This window comes from Monodon monoceros, unplaced genomic scaffold (genome assembly GCF_005190385.1).
Source record: "Monodon monoceros isolate NGI ecotype Baffin Bay Population unplaced genomic scaffold, NGI_Narwhal_1 Super_Scaffold_11, whole genome shotgun sequence".
Lineage (NCBI taxonomy): Eukaryota > Metazoa > Chordata > Mammalia > Artiodactyla > Monodontidae > Monodon > Monodon monoceros.
In genome coordinates, this window is record NW_021703767.1 from 80,029,449 (window position 1) to 80,044,667 (window position 15,219).

The following is a 15,219-nucleotide window of genomic DNA, read 5'->3' on the forward strand; positions in this document are numbered from 1 at the left end:
ATGAATATACACAAAGAAATGAGAGCGCCAGAAATGGCAACTACCTGGGTAAATACAGAAGATTTTAAAAATTATTTAAATCTATTTTACAGATAATTATCTGTTTAAGTAAAATAATACCAATGTACCAAGGGGCTCAAGACACATGTATAAGGAAAATTAATGACAGCAATCATATAGTGACATGAAGGGGAAAGTGGAAGTACATTATTTAAGGTTCTTATAATACACATTAAGTTGTATAATGTCATTCGAAAGTAGACTGTAATAAGTTAAAACCCCAAGCAACAGTAAAATAACAAAACAAAGAATTATAGCTAATAAGCCAACAAAGTAGATAAAATGAAATAAAAACAAATTCTAGTCTAAATTAATCTGAAAGGGAAAAAAAACCAAAGAAAACAAAGAACAGATGGGACAAATAGGATACAAAGAGCTGTGTGATAAACTCAAACTCAACCAAATAATAATCACATTAAATGTAAATGGTCTAAATTGGACAAAATTGAAAGGCAGAGGTTTTCAGATTAAATAAAGAAGACCCAACTATATGCTTCATACAAGAAATGCATTTTAAATATAAAGATAGAAATAGATTAAAAGGAAAAAGGTAGGAAAAGATATACCATGCTAACATTAATTAAAGGAAAGTTGGAGTGGCTATATTAATGTCAGACAAGTAGATTTCAGAACAAAGAATATTACCAGGGATAAAGAAGATCATAATGGTAAACAAAAGAATTAATTCACAAAGAGGATATAACAATCTTAAGTTTACACATCTAATTACAGAACTCCAAAATATATGAAACAAAACCTGACAGAACTGCAATGAGAAGTAGAAAATTTGACAATATAGTTAGAGATTTTAACATTCCTCCCTAAATAGTTGATAGAACAGGCAGAAAGAAAATCAGTAAGTATACTGACCACTTAAATAACATGATCAGCCAACCTGTCATTTAAAGACAACTCCTTCCAACCACAGCAGAATATACATGCCTTTTAAGTGCATGTGAAATATTTACCAAGATAGATCATATTTCAGGGCTAAAACCAATCTCAGTAAATTTTTTTTTAACATCTTTATTGGGGTATAATTGCTTTACAATGGTGTGTTAGTTTCTGCTTTATAACAAAGCTCAGTAAATTTAAAATGATTCAAGTCATACAAAGTAGGTTCTCTGACCAAAATGGAATTAAATTTGAAATCAATAACAGAATAATTTCTGGAAAATTACCAAATATTTGGAAACCAAATAGCACATTTTTAAATAACCAGAAGTCAAAAAATAAAAAGTTAAATGAGTAAAAACAAAAACACAGCATATATGGGCTTCCCTGGTGGCGCAGTGGTTGAGAGTCCGCCTGCCAATGCAGGGGACACGGGTTCGTGCCCCGGTCTGGGAAGATCCCACATGCTGCAGAGTGGCTGGGCCTGTGAGCCATGGCTGCTGAGCCTGCGCGTCCGGAGCCTGTGCTCCGCAACGGGAGAGGCCACAACAGTGAGAGGCCTGCGTACCGCAAAAAAAACAAAACACAAAAAACACAGCATATAGATATGTGTGGGATGCTACTGAAGCAGAACTTATGGGGAAATTTATAGCACTAAAGATCAAACCAAAATTAAACTCAAAGTAAACAGAAGAAAGGAAATACCAAAGATCTGGGAATAAATCCACAAAATACCCAACAAAGATATGTTGGAAAAAAATCAATGAAATCAAGAGCAGCCTCTTTGAGGAGGTAGTAAAGTTGACAAACTTCTATATAAACTGGTCAGCACAAAAAGAGAGAAGACACAAATACCAAATTCTGGAATAAAGGAAGTGACATTACTAAAGATTTTACAAATACTAAAAGTACAATAAAGGAATACTACGATGAACAATGTTATATCCATAAAGTTGACAACATAGATAAATGGACAAATTCCTTGAAAAACACAAAAGTTTACTCAAGATGAAACAGATAACTTGTATAGCCTTTTATCTATTAAAGAAATTGAATTTGTAGTTAAAAATCTTCCCACAGAGGAGAGGGAGGGGGGAAACTCAGGCCTACATAACTTCACTGTATTATGAAACAAGAAAGAAATAATACCAATTCTACATAAACTCTTCTAGAAAATTGAAGAGAAGGAAATACTTCTCAGCTCGTTCTATGAGGCCAGTGTTTTCCTGATACCAAAATCAGATAAAAATGTTATAAGAAAACTTCATACCAGTGTCCCTCAAAACCATATATAAAATAATTATTAACAAAATTTTATCAAATTAAATTCAACAATATACAAAAAGGATAATATATCATGACCAAGTGGAGTTAATGCAAGATTAACTTTCTGGAAAAGTCAAGAAAATAAACCAATGTAATTTACCTTATTTTTAATATGGTAAAATTTTAACATTGACATTTTAAATATTAACAAATGAAAAATGAAAAATCATATGATCATGTCAATAAAGGCAGAAAAGGGAATTTCCTGGACGCCCAGTGGTTAGGACTCCATGCTTCCATTTCCCGGGCCTGGGGCTCTATCCCTGGTCAGCAACTAAGATCCCACAGGCCATGCCTCGTGGCCAAAAAAATTAACAAATAAAGGCAGAAAAAACAATTGATAAAATCCAACAGCTATTCCTGGTACAAATTCTCAGCAAACTAGGAATAGAGTGGAACTTCCTCAGTCTGATAAAGAACAACTACAAAAAACCTACAGTTAACAACTAAATGTTGAAAGACTGAATGCTTTCTCCATAAGATCAAGAATAAAACATTTATGTTCACACTCTCCACTTCTATGCCATATTGTACTTTTGGTTCTAGTCAGTGCAACAAAATAAGGAAAAGAAAAGAAAGGAAGAAGTAAAACTGTCTTTATTCTTTTGATGATATGATCATCTATGCAGAAAATCTGATGAGATCTTAAAAAAAGCTATTAAAACTAAAATATGAATTCAGCAAGGTTGCAGGAGACAAAACCAATTTACAAAATCAATTGTATTTCTATATATTAGCACTAAGCAATCAGAAATCATAATAAAAATGTCAGATACAATGAAATCAAAATTTATGAAAGACTTAGAGATAAATATGACAATAGGTAGAGAAGAACTATTTGCTGAAAACAACAAATCATTATTGAGAGAAATTTTTAAAGACGCATAAATGAAGGGATATACTGTGTTCATTTAATATGAACACTCAATATTCTTAAGATATCAATTCTCCTCCAAACTGATGTATAGATTCAACATAATCCCAATCAGAATCATAGCAGGCTTTCTGGTAGAAATTGACGAACTCTTACTAAAACAACTTTGAAAAAGAGCAATGTTGGAGAGCTAACACTACATATTTCAAAATTTTTCTAAAGCTACTGTAGTTAAGACAATGCAGTATTGGCATAAAGATCGACAAATAGATGAATGGAACAGATTGAGAAAACAGATATAAATCCACACTTATAAGGACAACTGAGAAAGATGTAAAGGCAAATCAGTGGGGAAAGGATAGTCCTTTTAACAAGTGATGCTGGAACAATTGGATATCTATATGTAAAAAAATGAACTTCAATTCATATCTTGTGCCATATGTGAAAATCAGCTCCATATGGATCATAGACCTAAATGTAAATCATAGGATCATAGACCTAATGTAAATCTAAACCTAAAAATTCTAGAAGAAAATACAGGAAAAAGTATTGTGACCTTGGTGTTATGGACTGAACGTTTGTATCCCCCAAAATTCATATGTTGAAGCCCTACCCCCCAATGTGATAGTATTTGGAGGTGGAGCCTTTGGGAAGTAATTAAGCTTAGATGAGATCATGAGGGTGGGACCAATGATTAGATTTGTGTCTTTATAAGAAGACACGCCCTCTCTTTCTCCCATGTGAGGACACAACATAAAGGCAGTCTACAAACCAGGAAAAGGGCTCTCACCAGAAACCAAATCTGCTGGCTCCTTGCTCTTGGACTTCCCAGCCTGCAAAACTGTGAAAAATAAATGTCTGTTGTTTAAACCCCCCAGAATATGGTATTTTATTATGGCGGACACTTGGGTTAAGAAAAGATTTCTTTGATACAATACCAAAAGCATGATATATAGAAGAAAACATTGATAAATTGTACTTCATCAAAATTAAAAACTTTTCCTCTGCAAAAAACATTAAGATAATGAAAAGACAAACCATGGACTAGGGGAAAATATTTGCAAATCATGCATCTGATAATGGACTTGTATATATAATGGACTCATATATAGATAACTCAATAATTAGAAGAAATTACTTCCCATTAATGGCTTCCCATTAAGCCATCCTGTGGTATAAAAATTGTAGGGAGTGGGAGACTTTTTAAATGTATTATTATGGAAATTTTTGAACATACACAAAATTAAAGAGAATTGCATAAAGAACAGAAATAGAGACTTTTAAGGTAAGATCCTGCCTCTACTCTTGCCTCCCTCCTGATCCCCCTAATTCTCAGTTTCCTTATCTCTAAAGTGGGGCTAACAGTACCTCACTTGTGAAGACTGACTGAGATCATGCATGTAACGTCTGGCACATAGCTAGGGCTCAGCAAATGGTCAGTATTATTACTCATTAGGCATAATCCCTCCATCACTGATTCTCACTTCACTTTTTGCCATTACTGTAGCTCTTGTTCTTCCTTCAGCCTATTGAAATCCTGCTCATCTTTTTAGTCCCATCCTGAAGGCCACTTTCTACATATACATTTCATGATCCTCCTACCCTTGCTGTCTAATTGTATTAATAATAATTACTATCAGTTGAGTCTCCACAAAGGGCCAGGAGCTTTGCAGGTGATTTATAACATTACCAAGGATTAATTACCAGTCCTATAAATACCCAGATACATGTATATTTTATACTTTACTCCAGAGAAGATCAACTTTCATTAGATTCTCAAAGGTGTTACTCATTCAAAAGGCTTTAAGAACAACTGTGTCCTTGAAACAATATGTAAAAAAAAGTGCTATCATTGCTCCCATCTTACGGGAAAACAAAACAAAATAACTCAGGCCCAAAGAGTTGCCATAGCTTACCCAAAAGCCCTCACTGTCCTGATGAGTGTAAGCGTTGAGTATCATGATCTCCTGCTCAACTATCAGGGTCTGCTGGCATGTCTCCAGAAGAGTCACCCTTATTCACTGTCAGATATGGGTAAAGACAGAAGGTCCATAGAGCTCTGTTCCCCTTCCCTCTTCAGCCCCTTCGTCGGGGGGCTGAAAATATTTTGAGGCCCACATTTTAAAACAATTGTCCCAAAGATAGCCAGCTTTCCTGACATGCTTTTTTTGTGAAGTATTTCAGGTTTTAAAATCCTGCTTTTAAAAAGCAATTGTGGTTCAGGTTTGTTGTCTTGTGACAACTGAACATTTAACTTAGCACTGTGGTTTGGCCAGAGAGAATGTTGATGGCCCCAAGGCCCACGTGCTTCAAATGTCCCTGGCCTTCAGTCAATCTGTGCTCTGTACTGGGTGTGGCTGGGAGGTCTTTTCAGCTTTCTTCCAAACTTCTTTGGTTCCATTAAACTTTTCTGAGCCTGGGAGTGGCCTGAGAATCAGGGGGCCTGGGTTCATTGGGTATTGTAGCTCCTGGTTATCCTCCAATCTCTTGCCAACTCGTTTCCAGCTCCCATACTGCTTTCAAATATGAATTTGTTTAAAAACACTATCTGATCATGTCATTCTCTGTTTAAAAATCTTTTCTGTCTCCCTGTGGCCTAAAAATTCAGCGTTCCTCAACCCTTTCAAGACTCTGGGTGGGATCTGGTCTGGGAGTTGTTGCAAAAATTTGAATTTTTCAAGCTCCCATGTGACTCTGTCATCCATCCAGAGTTGAGAATCCCTGGCCTGTCTAGTAGATTTTCCACATCTAGTCCGGCATGCAAGTCTCCTTACACCCTGACCCCTGCTCACCTTCCACCTCTCTTCCCCATCTCAGTAAATGGCACCAACACCGTCTTAAGTCAGAATTCTGGGAGTTATCTTTGCTGTCTTTCTCTCCCTCAATTCCTCACTCTCAATTTATGGCCAGGTTCAGGCTTTTCTTCTTACAAAATATATTTTGTCTTTATCCTCTTGGCTCCATGTTCACTTGCTACCACTCTGATCCATCCAAGCATTCTCTCTCCTAATCTGGGCTTCATTCATAAAATAAATAAATAAATAGAAATTGTATTTTAGTGCTTCATTGCTATAAAAGTAAATGGATTCTTTATTATATATTCATTATTATCTTAGTTTTTATTCTGATTTTAAAAGAATTAAAATTAAAACATTTTCATGGCCCCAGGCTGTGTGCCTACTGTGCCTAATGGTCCTAACTACTGCAACAGCCTCCAAACTGGTCTCCCTGCCTCCTATCCTCCAAATCCATTTTCCTCACAATACCCAGAGTCCTCCTTTTTTTTTTTTTTTATTTCTCTCCCCGGTCTTATTTTTATTTATTTATTTATTTATTTATTTTGTGTGTGTGTTAGTTTCTGCTTTATAACAAAGTGAATCAGCTATACATATACATATATCCCCATATCTCTTCCCTCTTGCGTCTCCCTCCCTCCCACCCTCCCTATCCCACCCCTCTAGGTGGTCACAAAGCACCGAGCTGATCTCCCTGTGCTGTGCGGCTGCTTCCCACTAGCTATCGGTTTTACATTTGGTAGTGTATATACGTCCATGCCACTCTCTCACTTTGTCCCAGCTTACCCTTCCCCCTCCCTGTGTCCTCAAGTCTATTCTCTAGTAGGTCTGCGTCTTTATTCCTGTCCTGCCCCTAGGTTCTTCATGACCTTTTTTTTTTTTAGATTCCATATATATGTGTTAGCATATGGTATTTGTTTTCCTCTTTCTGACTTACTTCACTCTGCATGACAGACTCTAGGTCCATCCACCTCACTACAAATAACTCAATTTCATTTCTTTTTATGGCTGAGTAATATTCCATTGTATATATGTGCCACATCTTCTTTATCCATTCATCTGTCGATGGACACTTAGGTTGCTTCCATGTCTTGGCTATTGTAAGTAGAGCTGCAATGAATATTCTGGTACATGACTCTTTTTGAATTATGGCTTCTCAGGGTATATGCCCAGTAGTGGGATTGCTGGGTCGTATGGTAGTTCCATTTTTAGTTTTTAAAGGAACCTCCATACTGTTCTCCATAGTGGCTGTATCAATTTACATTCCCACCAACAGTGCAAGAAGGTTCCCTTTTCTCCACACCCTCTCCAGCATTTATTGTTTGTAGATTGTTTGATGATGGCCATTCTGACAGGGGTGAGATGATATCTCATTGCAGTTTTGATTTGCATTTCCCAGAGTCCTCTTTTATCCTTAAAATCCCCTGCCTAAACAGCTCTGACCAGACACTAAAGGTTTTGCTTATTACAAATATGAATAAAGCCTCTCACCACATCCTCCATACAAGTGACTAGTTGTGTTTGGTATATTTCCTTCCATGCTTTTTTCAGTGATATATGGAAAATACATGCAAAATATCTATGGTATGTGCAAAATATGTATTGCTGGTTGAGCCTATTGCTTTTTCATTAAATAAATGGTATCCTAATGCACGTGTCATTCTTCAGCCTGCCCTTTTCACTTAATAGTAAATCTTGGAGATAAATCCAGGTTGATGCATAAAGATCTTTCTCATCCCTTCTAACTGGTGCTCTGTGTTTCATAGTATGTCCATATTATATTTAGCCATTACTTTACTGATGCCCATTTTTCACCTTGACAACTTTTGCTACAATAAACATGTTTGCAAATGAATGTTTCCCTAGGACAGATATCTTGAGGTAAGATTGTTGGTTTGTAGGATATGCAAATTTTTATTTTATTAATACCCCCAGATTGTACTTCAAGTAGCCAGGCCACTTTATATTTCCACATGCATGGTACAAGTGTGGTTATTTCTCCACAATTTCAGCAACACTAACCAGCTCCAACATCATCCAGTAACTCTTTCTGAAAGGGCCTGCGAATGGTAGGCTTTTTAGAGTCTGAAAATGTCTTTATTTCAGCTTCATTTACATAATCCTTCAGCTAGTATAGAATGATAGGTTTAAAAGTATTTTCCTTTTGTACATGTGGGTATTCTCTATTTCCCTTTTGTTTCCAGGTGGCTGGTGAGAATGTCTGAATGATAATCTAATTTCATTCTTTCTCTTTGGTAATTTTTAAGATTTTAATTTTATCCTTAGTACACTGAAATTTTGCTGCAAGGAATCTAGATCTAACTTTATGTAAGTATCTCACTTGGGCCTTGGTAGATCTTTTCAGTCTGAGAATTCTTGTCTTTTCTCAATTCTTAGAAAACTGAGGCCAATATTTCTTCAAAGATTACTTCCTGTTCCCCCTCTTTATTCCTTTTTTTTTTTTTTTTTTTTTGGTGGTACGCGGGCCTCTCACTGTTGTGGCCTCTCCTGTTGCGGAGCACAGGCTCCAGACGCGCAGGCCCAGCGGCCATGGCTCACAGGCCCAGCCGCTCCGTGGCATGTGGGATCTTCCTGGACTGGGGCACGAACCCATGTCCCTTGCATCGGCAGGCGGACTCTCAACCACTGCTCCACCAGGGAAGCCCTCTTTATTCCATTTTTAATGAAAATTCTATTAGACATATGTAGGACCTTCTGAATCCATACCCCCTTTATTTTTTTCATACTTCTGATCTCTTTATCTGGGAGAATTCCTCAGCTTGATTTTCCAAATCGTTAATTAATTCTTCATTTGTGACCATTCAGCTGTTTATACTTGCAATTGCATTTTATTTTTAATTTCAATAAATATATTTAATAAATTATATTTAATAAATGTAAAATTGTTATTTTAATTTCGTTAATTAGCCAATTGCTTCTTTTTGCGTTTCAACCTGTCCTTGTTTCAAATCTTTCTCCTCTTCTTGTATCATAGATGATATCCCCTCCTTTAGCTTTATGGAAACAGCTTATTTTAAAATCCTATTCTTATGGTTCTATTAACTCTATTTCCTTCCATGAAATCCTTTTCTTATTGAGTTTACTATCCCTTTTCCATACGCAGGCTTTGAAGAGTATTTGTTGATTCTTGTTTGGCAATTTTTCTGTGGTGGTGATTCTCACTCCTTCCCCAGTGACTTCACATACAGCCCTGTCAGCCCCCAGCTTTCCAGCGGGACTGTGAAGACTTCCCACATGGTCAGGATGGGTTCCCACTGTGGGCAACTCACTGCCATAGCTTCTCATCTACCACCCTCCTTTTGCGGACTTTCCCACAGGAAATAACTTTTCTTGATTCTGAGTGCAGCTGTTCATTTATTAATCTCATTTCTGTATCTTTATTATTTCTATGAACTGGGTTATAAAAATGGGGAATTTCCACATTTGTGGAAGTCCAGGTAGCAAAGTCCATCACTGTGAAATCACCAGCTCTTCACTAGAGAACTTGTACTCATCCTATTCAGCTGAGATACCACTTCACCATGACTTTGCTAACCACTCTGTGTAAATTAAGCCCTTCTATTAGCCTCTCTCATAGAACTCTGCTCTCTTTCAACATGGCATTCATCACAATTTATAATTATAGACTTAGTTGTGTGTTTACCTGGCTTGATGCCTTTTTTTTTTTTTTTTTCAGTACACGGGCCTCTCACTGCTGTGACCTCTCCCGTTGCTGAGCACAGGCTCCGGACGCGCAGGCTCAGCGGCCATGACTCACGGGCCCAGCCGCTCCGCGGCATGTGGGATCTTCCCAGACCGGGGCACGAACCCGCGTCCCCTGCATCGGCAGGCGGACTCTCAACCACTGCGCCACCAGGGAAGCCCCATGTCTTGATGCCTTTTAAAAAATTTATTTAGACATCTATGTATTCAGTAAACATTTACTGAGCCAAAGGTACAAAGGATATTGTTCAGGCCCTCAAATTATTGTGATGAAAGGATGACACAAGTAGACAAAAATTTGCTGTATAATTTGACACATACAATTTAAACTATAATTTAAAGTTTAAGTGTAAGGAAAAAAGGTAGTGTTTACTTCCGTGTTGAGTGATTGGGGAAGATTTTCCAGAGAAGCTGACGTTTAAGCAAGATTTCATATGATAGATAAGAGGAAATTCTACAGACAAGTGAGGAAGAAGATAGCATTAAAGACCAAGAGAACCAAGTATATCAGTACATACAGACATGAGAGATCATGATAAAATCTGGAATATGCAACTAGTTTGGTACCAGTTCTAGACATAAAAGTCTGTATATGTAAGTGTGCTGGTTGTAGGAGAGAATATAGAGGTGAAAGAGCAATCCCATATAAGAGTATTGTGTCAGTCAGAATAGGCTAAATTATCTGCAGTAACAAATAATACTAAAAGCTCAGTGGCTTTGCACAGCAGTTTCTTTCTCACTTATGCAAAGTCTACTGTGGATCCAAGCCATTCTTCAGGGCAGCTGTCCTCCACATGTTGGCTCAGCACTGCAGGCTACTTCAGTTTCACTGCACCTCATGTCAACATTAAACTTCAGAGTTCAAATGCTCTTCTAAGGTATTTTTATTTTATTCTGTAAGCAAAGGAGTGATCTGAAAGGTTTGACAAAGGGAGACAATTAATGAGACTTGTGTATTTATAAGATTGGTACTAAGGGCAAAGAAACAAATGAGAAGTTGTTGAAATAATCCAGTGAGAACTAATGAATCCCGTCACTAATGCAGCGGTAGTGGGGAATTGAAGTTATGCATAATGATGGATTTGAAAGATACTTATATGTAAACAATAGGAGTTATTGATTGGTGGCATATGAGGAGAAAAGGAAAATGTAAATCAGGGATGACACTCAAATATCTGGCTTGAATTTCTGAGCTGATGGTAGTTCATAGACATCGTTGGTATGAGAGAATGAGCAAGTCAGGAATAGAAAAATAATGACCTCGGCCCAGTGGAACTTTCAGATGGAGGTGAGAATAGACATTTGATTTGAGGGTGAGGAACTATGGGAAGACATTTAGACTAAAGAAATAGATTTGCTAGTGATCAATATATAACGGTATTTAAAACTGCAGTGGTGGGATGTATGAGAAATATTCAGGAAGAATGGTTAAAATTGAGCTTCTGGGGCTTCCCTGGTGGCGCAATGGTTGAGAGTCCACCTGCCGATGCAGGGGACACGGGTGAAAAAAAAAAAAATTGAGCTTCTGAGCTTCATGGCTTCAGAAGAGCCATCAAGTCCCTGAAATTATATGCCAAAATTCAAGAATGTGTGCCTATTTAAATGTTTCTTGGAAGATGGCTCATTCCACAAATGTTTATTAAGGTCCTACTTTGTGCAAGTCAAAGGCATTATTGTTGGTACTGGGAATAGAGCAGTAAACAAAAAATATAAAAATACTTGTCCACTTGGAGATTATGTTATTCTAGTGGGGTGGCGAGCAAGCAACAAACCAATAAAAACTTAAAATAAATACCATCTTAGCTGATGGTTACTGCCATTAAGACAAATAAAACAGGATATGGGGAGAGCAAAGCTGGGTGGAAATAGAAATAATAGAATAGATTGGCCAGGAAAGACCTCACTGAAAAGGTGACATTTTTAGAAAGAATTGAAGAAGTGAGGGAGTAAATTACGTGGCTTTATTGGGGGTATTCCAGACAGAGAATCTAGCTTTCATTAGATTCTCAGTGATTCACCAGAAAGATGAGGAATCATTCCTCTGAAGTAAGAAGAGAGTCAAGAAACTGGTAGAGAAAGAAGGATCCACACAGGAGTGCTGGTGATTGGTTGTGGGATTCAGAAAAGATATAAAGCCAAGAGGATCTGATAGACTGGAAATGGAGTGGTGTCAGAGGACTGGATGTCTTGATGAGGTTGAAGTCTAGGGTTATTGAAGGAGTCAAAGACTTAGAAAGGTAAGAGATGGTGGTCAGAGAATGGGGTGTTACAAGTTTAAGATTTCAGAGGTGGATGTGGCTTTAAGTAGAGTAGATCGTTACAGTGAAATGGAAGAAGTCATCGTTGAAGTGAAGAGATCAAGCAATGAGGGTCCAGTGTCAGGATGTCAGGAGGAATTGGGAAGGAGAGGTAAGCATGGTGCCACATGCCTAAGCTCCTAATGAAAGGAACAGAGGATGGGACCAAGAGATTGGAAGGTGACAGTAATAGAGATGAGTAGGGTGTGCCAGAATGATAGAAGAGCAAGGGAGTTTGGAAGGAGGATGGAAAAGTCATGGTCACTGAAACAGCATTAGGGAGTTAGAGAAGTGATAACACTGACTCCCCTGATCTGAATCCTGCCTTTCACATGGTCTAACCTCAGCTGTCCATTTGCTTCTTAAGGCCTAATTAATCCTGTCCTATGGCTGAATCTGCTTGGGCCATGTAGTCTTAGCATCTGAGGAACTTCTGTGGGAGGGGAGACCTAATATGAGTGAATAGCAACAATAATTGGTATCAAATGGATTTAGGTGAGCAAAGGTAAGGGAGATGTGGATGCTCTATTAGCTTCCTAGGGCTGCCATAACAAAATACCACAGACTGGATTACTCAAGTAGTAGAAATTTATTTTCTCACAGTTCTGGAGGCTAGAAGTCTAGGTGGTTTCTTTTGAGACCCCTCTCCTGGGCTTGCAGATGGCCACCTTCTTGCTGTATCCCCGCATGGTCTCCCTGCTTTCTATGTTGTCTGTATCCTAATCTCCTCTTTTTATAATTAGATTAGGCCCATTCTAAGCCCCATTTTAACTTAATCACCTTTTTAAAGCTCCTGTCTTCAAATACAGTCATATTTTGAGATAGTGGGAGTTAAGGCTTCAACATATGAATTTGGGGTGGGGGTATAATTCAGCTCATAACAAACGGTCTATGTCTCGAGTATCTCAAGTACTTAAGAATCCCTGGATTCTTCCTTACACATAGCCTAGCTCCTAAGAATGGCAGAACAGAAAAAAAGAAAATGTCCCCAGGCCCACCTACTGCCTCACTTCTTGCTAAGTGAGGAAAATAAACTCTGTTTCAGCTTTAGTCAAGGTTTCTCTTATTACCTACCAAACAGAACCTTAACTGACCCAGCGTTTGTTAATTCTGTGCCTGCGGTGCTTGAAATCAGCTTGACACCGTGGTGGTATGCGCTCACGCTTTGGGAGAACTTCTGTAAGAGAGCCTGTATTAGTTTGCTAGGGCCGCCATAACAAAGTACCACAGACTAGGTAGCTTAAACAGCAGAAGTGCATTTTCTGACAGTTTAGGAGACTAGAAGTTCAAGCCCAAGGTATTGGCAGGTATTTTAAGGAAGTTCAAGATCGAGGTTGTTATTCTGAGGCCTCATCTCCTTGGGTCACAGGTGGCCACCTTCTTGCTGTCTCCTCACATGGTCTTTCCTCTGATTGTCTCTATCTTAATCTCCTCCTCTTATAAAGATATCAGTCATATTGGATTAGGGCCCACCCTAATAACCTCCTCTTAACTTAGACCTCTTTAAAGTTCCTGTCTCGGGTTTGATATGTGAATTTTGAAGCGGTGCAATTTAGCCCATAAGAGAGCTTCATAATTTATTTTTTGAATGTAATTATATATCCCTTCCCTGAAATCTTGCAGTCACATGACAGCGTGGCTCATGGATGCTCAAAGTCCACAGGCAGGATCAAGGGGCTGCAGATGAAAGAGCCCTGGATTTAGGGTCAGGAGTCCTGGACTCTAGATGTCCATCATCCTCTTGCTGACACACTTAGTCTCTCTGAACTTCAGTGTCCTCACCTTTAAACACATGTAAATATTACATGTAATGATGTATGTGAAGGTATCTGGCAGATACTAAGACTATATCATCAAATCTAAGATGCCATTAATTCTAAGACGCACCATTGTAAGTACCCAAAATGACAAAATCGTCCACGGGAGCTTCTAAAATTACAGATTCAGGAGCCCCACCCGAGATTCATTGAATTTGAATCTTCTGAGATGAAGCTCAGGCACTGGTTTTTTTGTCTTTCTTTTTTAATTTCCCATATTATTCTGATGATCCGATAGGTTCTGAAGCCAGGGTTTCCAGCATACTGTCAGCCAATGTGTTGAATAACCTAAAATTTAATTCTAAGGTGTAATCTTTGGGGCTATTTATCAGTTCTCATATACTCTATAGGAAGCCTGGATTGCACACTTTGCCAACAAAAACTCATTGCCCAAATATTTTACATTTTCCAGCGCATTCATGGAATTCCAGAAAGTCTGGGCTCAGGAGTTGCATGTAATAAATACTTTGGTAGAACATGTAAACCAAGCCCAGTTCTAGTTGTAGGAGTGCTGTAGTATTTACTTTCTTAGTAGTAGCTTTCTGATCCCTTTCCCTGACTATAAACGAGATGTTGAGCCCACATCCGTCATTCTACACTTCTATGATTCTAATTGACATACTGTTAGTTCCTTATATGTTAACCTTTTCATCAACATTTTAAAAAACGAGTTGAACCTTCTTAAAAATTATCTTTCTGAATACCTATGATTGAATCCTGAGTAATGTAATGCTGTTGTGACCACAGATAAAACAAGTGTCAAGATTAGAAGGTCACTCAGGACTCCTTGACTCTCTTTACAGATCATTAGCAATTCACCTCCCCACCTCCACTGCAATTTCCTAGTCCTCACTCCATGATCTAAATGGACTCCTCTCCCCTGATTTTATAGCGGAGCAAACTGGTGTCACTCCTTCCCCTCCTCCAGCAGAGAAAGTAGGTGACTTGCCCAAGGTCCCATGAGTTAGCCTACTCAAGTTGAGTCTATTCCTAAACCACTGTCTTTTCCATTCCTCCCACTCCCCGTGATCTATTCATGACACCCCAGGAAGTTTTTATCAAGAGGTCAGGAAGGTATCACCAATGCAGCCCAACACGATGGGAAACAGCTCTGAATCCCACCCAGATCAGTCCTGAGCCACATAGTTCCCGTTATCATGCAGATTCCATCTGAGCCTTGGCTAACTCCCAGGGAAGCACATATCAGCTCTGCTGTATATTGGCAGAACTTTGGCTCAGAACGTATTTCAAATGCCTCCCGTTGAGCACTGGCAGCCTTAAAGAAACATGGCCAGGAAATTATTCCAGGAGGCTCAGTTACTCTATGACACTTTGCAAGGAGAAGCTGATGGCTTTCCCTCCCAAGCTCTCCCCTCTGTGCCCAGAACAAATGACTGCATTTCCCTGGATGTGCCCTAAATTAGGAGAGGGTC